Source organism: Colletes latitarsis, unplaced genomic scaffold (assembly GCF_051014445.1).
Source record: "Colletes latitarsis isolate SP2378_abdomen unplaced genomic scaffold, iyColLati1 scaffold0013, whole genome shotgun sequence".
Classification (NCBI taxonomy): Eukaryota; Metazoa; Arthropoda; class Insecta; order Hymenoptera; family Colletidae; genus Colletes; species Colletes latitarsis.
The window spans coordinates 2,032,743-2,041,748 of NW_027488368.1; positions in this window are offsets into that span (position 1 = coordinate 2,032,743).

A 9,006-nucleotide genomic window follows, 5' to 3' on the forward strand; every position below is an offset into this window, starting at 1 on the left:
TGGATAACGTAGTAATGCGGTACCACACCGAAACGGTCAACTGCACCCGGTTGCGATTAATATTTTAGAGGATAACGCCGGTTATGTCTGTGTTAGGTCTGGGATTTGCCCTCATCTTGCTCGTGCTTTCGTATTTTTCGCATACTTGTTGGCCAGATCCTGGGCTTTTTCTGGTTTGGATCACGTAGTAATGTGGTACCACACTGAAACAGTCAATAAAAGCTGTTTCCGAATAGTATTTTAGAGGATAACGCAGGTTACGTCTGTGTTAGTTCTGGTATTTGCAATCGTCTGGCTCATACTTTCGCGTTTTTCGCATACTTGTTGGCCAGATCCTGGGTTTTTTCTGGTTTGGGTCCCATAGTAATGAGTTTCCACACCGAAACAGTCAATTAAACCTGGTTGCGATTAATATTTTAGAGGATAACGCTGGTAATGTCTCGGTTAGGTCTGGGATTTGCCCTCATCTGGCTCGTACTTTCGCATTTCTCGCATACTTGTTGGCCAGATCCTGGGCTTTTTCCGGTTTGGATCACGTAGTAATATGGTACCACACAGAAACAGTCAATAGAAGCTGGTTCCGAACAGTATTTTAGAGGATGACGCTGGTTATGTCTGGGTTAGATCTGGTATTTGCAACATTCTGGCACATACTTTCGCCATTTCGCATACTTGTTGGCCAGATCCTGGGCTTTTTCTGGTTGGGATCACGTAGTAATGCGGTACCACACCGAACCAGTCAATTAAACCTGGTTGCGATAATTATTTTAGAGGATAACGCCGGTTATGTTTGGGTTAGGTCTGGTATTTGCCCTCATCTGGCTCGTACTTTCGCATTTATCGCATACATGTTGGCCGATCCTGGCCTTCTTCTGGTTGGGATCACATAGTAATGCGGTACCACACCGAAACTGTCAATTAAACCTGGTTGCGATTCATATTTTAGAGGATAACGCCGGTTATGCCTCGGTTAGGTCTGGGATTTGCCCTCATCTGTCTCGAGCTTTCGTATTTTTCGCATACTTGTTGGCCAAATCATCGCCTTTTTCTGGTTTGGATCACGTAGTAATGCGATACCACACCGAAACAGTCAATTAAACCTGGTTCCGATTAATATTTTAGAGGATAACGCTGGTTATGTCTGGGTTAGTTCTGGTATTTGCAATCATCTGGCTTATACTTTCGTATTTTTCGCATACTTCTTGGCAAGATCCTGGGCTTTTCTTGGTTTGGATCACGTAGTAATGTGGTACCACACTGAAACAGTCAATAAAAGCTGGTGGCGATGAATATTATGGAGGATAACGCTGGTTACCTCTGGGTTAGTTCTGGTATTTGGAATACTCTGGCTCATACTTTCGCGTTTTTCGCATACTTGTTGGCCAGATCCAGGGTTTTTTCTGGTTTGGATCCCGCAGTAATGTGGTTCCACACCGAAACAGTCAATTAAACCTGGTTGCGATTAATATTTTAGAGGATAACGCCGTTTATGTCTGGGTTAGGTCTGGTATTTGCCCAGATCTAGCTCGTACTTTCGCAGTTTTCGCATACTTGTTGGCCAGATCCCCGCCTTTTTCTGGTTTGGATCCCGTAGTAATGAAGTTCCACACCGAAACAGTCAATTAAACCTGGTTGCGATTAATATTTTGGAGGATAAAGCCGGCTATGTCTCGGTTTGGTCTGGGATTTGCCCTCATCTGTCTCGTGCTTTCGTATTTTTCGCATACTTGATGGCCAGATCGTGGGCTTTTTCTGGTTTGCATCACGTAGTAATGTGGTACCACACTGAAAAAGTCAATAGAACATGGTTCCGAATAGTATTTTAGAGGATAACGCAGGTTACGTCTGGGTTAGTTCTGGTATTTGGAATACTCTGGCTCATACTTTCGTGTTTTTCGCATACTTCTTGGCAAGATCCTGGGCTTTTTTTGGTTTGGATCACGTAGTAATGTGGTACCACACTGAAGCAGTCAATAAAAGCTGGTTCCGAATAGTATTTTAGAGGATAACGCAGGTTACGACTGGGTTAGTTCTGGTATTTGCAATCATCTGGCTCATACTTTCGCGTTTTTCGCATACTTGTTGGCCAGATCCTGGGTTTTTTCCGGTTTGGATCCCGTAGTAATGAGGTTCCACACCGAAACAGTCAATTAAACCTGGTTGCGATTAATATTTTAGAGGATAACGCCGGTTATGTCTCGGGTATGTCTGGGATTTGCCGTCATCTGGCTCGTATTCGCATTTCTCGCATACATGTTGGCCAGTTCCTGGCCTTTTCCTGGCTTGGACCACGTAGTAATGTGGTATCACACTGAAACAGTGAATTAAACCTGGTTCGGATTAATATTTTAGAGGATAACGCAGGTTACGTCTGGGTTAGTTCTGGTATCTGCAATTATCTGGCTCATACTTTCGCGATTTCGCATACTTGTTGGCCAGATCCTGAGCTTTTTCTGGTTTGGATCACGTAGTAATGTGGTATCACACTGAAGCAGTCAATAAAAGCTGGTTCCGATTAGTATTTTAGAGGATAACGCAGGTTACGTCTGGGTTAGTTCTGGTATTTGCAATTATCTGGCTCATACTTTCGCGTTTTTCGCATACTTGTTGGCCAGATCCTGGGTTTTTTCTGGTTTGGATCCCGTAGTAATGAGGTTCCACACCGAAACAGTCAATTAAACCTTGTTGCGATTCATATTTTAGAGGATAACGCCGGTTATGTCTCGGTTAGGTCTGGGATTTGCCCTCATCTGTCTCGTGCTTTCGTATTTTTCGCATACTTGATGGCCAGATCCTGGGTTTTTTCTGGTTTGGATCCCGTAGTAATGAGGTTCCACACCGAAACAGTCAATTAAACCTTGTTGCGATTCATATTTTAGAGGATAACGCCGGTTATATCTCGGTTAGGTCTGGTATTTGCAATTATCTGGCTCATACTTTCGAGTTTTTCGCATACTTCTTGGCCAGATCCAGGGTTTTTTCTGGTTTGGGTCCCATAGTAATGAGTTTCCACACCGAAACAGTCAATTAAACCTGGTTGCGATTAATATTTTAAAGGATAACGCCGTTTATGCCTGGGTTAGGTCTGGTATTTGCCCTGATCTGGCTCGTACTTTCGCATTTTTCGCAAACTTGTTGGACAGATCCTCGCCTTTTTCTGGTTTGGATAACGTAGTAATGCGGTACCACACCGAAACGGTCAACTGCACCCGGTTGCGATTAATATTTTAGAGGATAACGCCGGTTATGTCTGTGTTAGGTCTGGGATTTGCCCTCATCTTGCTCGTGCTTTCGTATTTTTCGCATACTTGTTGGCCAGATCCTGGGCTTTTTCTGGTTTGGATCACGTAGTAATGTGGTACCACACTGAAACAGTCAATAAAAGCTGCTTCCGAATAGTATTTTAGAGGATAACGCAGGTTACGTCTGTGTTAGTTCTGGTATTTGCAATCGTCTGGCTCATACTTTCGCGTTTTTCGCATACTTGTTGGCCAGATCCTGGGTTTTTTCTGGTTTGGGTCCCATAGTAATGAGTTTCCACACCGAAACAGTCAATTAAACCTGGTTGCGATTAATATTTTAGAGGATAACGCTGGTAATGTCTCGGTTAGGTCTGGGATTTGCCCTCATCTGGCTCGTACTTTCGCATTTCTCTCATACTTGTTGGCCAGATCCTGGGCTTTTTCCGGTTTGGATCACGTAGTAATATGGTACCACACAGAAACAGTCAATAGAAGCTGGTTCCGAACAGTATTTTAGAGGATGACGCTGGTTATGTCTGGGTTAGATCTGGTATTTGCAACATTCTGGCACATACTTTCGCCATTTCGCATCCTTGTTGGCCAGATCCTGGCCTTTTTCTGGCTTGGACCACGTAGTAATGTGGTACCACACTGAAGCAGTCAATAAAAGCTGGTTCCGAATAGTATTTTAGAGGATAACGCAGGTTACGACTGGGTTTGTTCTGGTATTTGCAATCATCTGGCTCGTACTTTCGCATTTCTCGCATACTCGTTGGCAAAATCCTGGGTTTTTTCTGGTTTGGATCCCGTAGTAATGAGGTTCCACATCGAAACAGTCATTTAAACCTGGTTGCGATTAATATTTTAGAGGATAACGCCGGTTATGTCTCGGTTAGGTCTGGGATTTGCACTCATCTGTCTCGTGCTTTCGTATTTTTCGCATACTTGATGGCCAGATCCTCGGCTTTTTGTGGTTTGTATCACGTAGTAATGTGGTACCACACTAAAACAGTCAATAGAATCTGGTTCCGAATAGTATTTTAGAGGATAACGCAGGTTACGTCTGTGTTAGTTCTGGTATTTGCAATACTCTGGCTCATACTTTCGCGTTTTTCGCATACTTGTTGGCCAGATCCTAGGTTTTTTCTGGTTTGGATCCCGTAGTAATGAAGTTCCACACCGAAACAGTCAATTAAACCTGGTTGCGATTAATATTCTAGAGGATAACGCCGGTTATGTCTCGGGTAGGTCTGGAATTTGCCCTCGTCTGGCTCGTACTTTCGCATTTTTCGCATACTTGTTGGCCAGATCTTGGGTTTTTTGTGGTTTGGATCCCGTCGTAATGTGTTTCCACACCGTAGCAGTCAATTAATCCTGGTTGCCATGAATATTTTGGAGGATAACGCTGGTTATGTTTGGGTTAGTTCTGGTATTTGCAATCATCTGGCTCGTACTTTCGCATTTTTCGCATACTTGTTGGCAAGATCCTAGGTTTTTTCTGGTTTGGATCCCGTTGTAATGAGGTTCCACACCGAAACAGTCAATTAAACCTGGTTGCGATTAATGTTTTGGAGGATAAAGCCGGTTATGTCTCGGTTTGGTCTGGGATTTGCCCTCATCTGTCTCGTGCTTTCGTATTTTTCGCATACTTGATGGCTAGATCCTGGGCTTTTTCTGGTTTGCATCACGTAGTAATGTGGTACCACACTAAAAAAGTCAAGTGAACCTGGTTCAGAATAGTATTTTAGAGGATAACGCAGGTTACCTCTGGGTTAGTTCTGGTATTTGGAATACTCTGGCTCATACTTTCGCGATTTTCGCATACTTGTTGGCCAGATCCTGGGTTTTTTCTGGTTTGGATCGCGTAGTAATGAGGTTCCACACCGAAACAGTCAATTAAAGCTGGTTGCGATTCATATTTTAGAGGATAACGCCGGTTATATCTCGGTTAGGTCTGGGATTTGCCCTCATCTGTCTCGTGCGTTCGTATTTTTCGCATACTTGTTGGCCAAATCATCACCTTTTTCTGGTTTGGCTCACGTAGTAATGCGGTACCACACCGAAATTGTCAACTACACCTGGTTGCGATTAATATTTTATAGGATAACGCCGGTTATGTCTCGGTTAGTTCTGGTAGTTGCAATTATCTGGCTCATACTTTCGCGTTTTTCGCATACTTGTTGGCCAGATCCTGGGCTTTTTCTGGTTTGGATCACGTAGTAATGTGGTACCACACTGAAACAGTCAATAAAAGCAGGTTCCGAATAGTATTTTAGAGGATAACGCAGGTTACGTCTGGGTTAGTTCTGGTATTTGCAATTATCTGGCTCATACTTTCGCGTTTTTCGCATACTTGTTGGCCAGATCCTGGGTTTTTTCCGGTTTGGATTCCGTAGTAATGAGGTTCCACACCGAAACAGTCAATTAAACCTGGTCGCGATTAATATTTTAGAGGATAACGCCGGTTATGTCTCGGTTAGGTCTGGGATTTGCCCTAATCTGTCTCGTGCTTTCGTATTTTTCGCATACTTGTTGGCCAAATCATCGCCTTTTTCTGGTTTGGCTCACGTAGTAATGCGGTACCACACCGAAATTGTCAATTAAACCTGGTTCCGGTTAATATTTTAGAGGATAACGCCGGTTATGTCTTGGTTAGGTCTGGTATTTGCCCTCATCTGGCTCGTACCTTCGCATTTTTCGCTTACTTTTTGGCCAGATCTTGGCCTTTTTCTGGCTTGGACCACGTAGTAATGAGGTACCACACTGAAGCAGTCAATTAACCCTGGTTCCGATTAATATTTTAGAGGATAACGCCGGTTATGTCTCGGGTAGGTCTGGAATTTGCCCTCATCTGGCTCGTACTTTCGCATTTTTCGCATACTTGATGGCCAGATCCTCGGCTTTTTGTGGTTTGTATCACGTAGTAATGTGGTACCACACTAAAACAGTCACTAGAATCTGGTTCCGAATAGTATTTTAGAGGATAACGCAGGTTACGTCTGTGTTAGTTCTGGTATTTGCAATACTCTGGCTCATACTTTCGCGTTTTTCGCATACTTGTTGGCCAGATCCTAGGTTTTTTCTGGTTTGGATCCCGTAGTAATGAAGTTCCACACCGAAACAGTCAATTAAACCTGGTTGCGATTAATATTCTAGAGGATAACGCCGGTTATGTCTCGGGTAGGTCTGGAATTTGCCCTCGTCTGGCTCGTACTTTCGCATTTTTCGCATACTTGTTGCCCAGATCTTGGGCTTTTTCTGGCTTGTATCACGTAGTAATGTGGTACCACACTAAAACAGTCAATAGAAACTGGTTCCGAATAGTATTTTAGAGGATAACGCAGGTTACATCTGAGTTAGTTCTGGTATTTGCAATACTCTGGCTCATACTTTCGCGTTTTTCGCATACTTGTTGGCCAGATCCTGGGTTTTTTCTGGTTTGGATCCCGTAGTAATGAGGTTCCACACCGAAACAGTCAATTAAACCTTGTTGCGATTCATATTTTAGAGGATAACGCCGGTTATGTCTCGGTTAGGTCTGGGATTTGCCCTCATCTGTCTCGTGCTTTCGTATTTTTCGCATACTTGATGGCCAGATCCTGGGCTTTTTCTGGTTTGTATTACGTAGTAATGTGGTATCACACTGAAGCAGTCAATAAAAGCTGGTTCCGATTAGTATTTTAGAGGATAACGCTGGTTACGTCTGGGTTAGTTCTGGTATTTGCAATTATCTGGCTCATACTTTCGAGTTTTTCGCATACTTCTTGGCCAGATCCAGGGTTTTCTCTGGTTTGTATCCCGCAGTAATGTGGTTCCACACCGAAACAGTCAATTAAACCTGGTTGCGATTAATATTTTAGAGGATAACGCCGTTTATGCCTGGGTTAGGTCTGGTATTTGCCCTGATCTGGCTCGTACTTTCGCATTTTTCGCAAACTTGTTGGACAGTTCCTCGCCTTTTTCTGGTTTGGATAACGTAGTAATGCGGTACCACACCGAAACGGTCAACTACACCTGGTTGCGATTAATATTTTAGAGGATAACGCCGGTTATGTCTGTGTTAGGTCTGGGATTTGCCCTCATCTTGCTCGTGCTTTCGTTTTTTTCGCATACTTGTTGGCCAGATCCTGGGCTTTTTCCGGTTTGGATCACGTAGTAATATGGTACCACACAGAAACAGTCAATAGAAGCTGGTTCCGAACAGTATTTTAGAGGATGACGCTGGTTATGTCTGGGTTAGATCTGGTATTTGCAACAATCTGGCACATACTTTCGCCATTTCGCATACTTGTTGGCCAGATCCTGGCCTTTTTCTGGCTTGAACCACGTAGTAATGTGGTACCACACTGAAGCAGTCAATTAAACCTGGCTCCGATTAATATTTTAGAGGATAACGCCGGCTATGTCTCGGGTAGGTCTGGAATTTGCCATCATCTGGCTCGTACTTTCGCATTTTTCGCATACTTGTTGGCCAGATCTTGGGTTTTTTGTGGTTTGCATCACGTAGTAATGTGGTACCACACTGAAACAGTCAATAAAAGCTGGTTCCGAATAGTATTTTAGAGGATAACGCAGGTTACGTCTGGGTTAGTTCTGGTATTTGCAATTATCTGGCTCATACTTCCGCGTTTTTCGCATACTTGTTGGCCAGATCCTGGGTTTTTCCCGGTTTGGATCCCGTAGTAATGAGGTTCCACACCGAAAGAGTCAATTAAACCTGGTTGCGATTAATATTTTAGAGGATAACGCCGGTTATGTCTCGGGTAGGTCTGGGATTTGCCGTCATCTGGCTCGTATTCGCATTTCTCGCATACATGTTGGCCAGATCCTGGCCTTTTTCTGGCTTGGACCACGTAGTAATGTGGTATCACACTGAAACAGTGAATTAAACCTGGTTCGGATTAATATTTTAGAGGATAACGCAGGTTACGTCTGGGTTAGTTCTGGTATTTGCAATTATCTGGCTCATACTTTCGCGATTTCGCATACTTGTTGGCCAGATCCTGGGCTTTTTCTGGTTTGGATCACGTAGTAATGTGGTACCACACTGAAACAGTCAATAAAAGCTGGTTCCGAATAGTATTTTAGAGGATAACGCAGGTTACGTCTGGGTTAGTTCTGGTATTTGCAATTATCTGGCTCATACTTTCGAGTTTTTCGCATACTTCTTGGCCAGATCCAGGGTTTTCTCTGGTTTGGGTCCCATAGTAATGAGTTTCCACACCGAAACAGTCAATTAAACCTGGTTGCGATTAATATTTTAGAGGATAACGCTGGTAATGTCTCGGTTAGGTCTGGGATATGCCCTCATCTGGCTCGTACTTTCGCATTTCTCGCATACTCGTTGGCCAGATCCTGGGCTTTTTCCGGTTTGGATCACGTAGTAATATGGTGCCACACAGAAACAGTCAATAGAAGCTGGTCCCGAACAGTATTTTAGAGGATGACGCTGGTTATGTCTGGGTTAGATCTGGTATTTGCAGCAATCTGGCACATACTTTCGCCATTTCGCATACTTGTTGGCACGATCCTGGGCTTTTTCTGGTTTGGATCACGTAGTAATGTGGTATCACACTGAAACAGTCAATAAAAGCTGGTTCCGATTAGTATTTTAGTGGATAACGCCGGTTATGTCTCGGTTAGGTCTGGGATTTGCCCTCATCTGTCTCGTGCTTTCGTATTTTTCGCATACTTGTTGGCCAAATCATCGCCTTTTTCTGGTTTGACTCACGTAGTAATGCGGTACCACACCCAAATTGTCAAT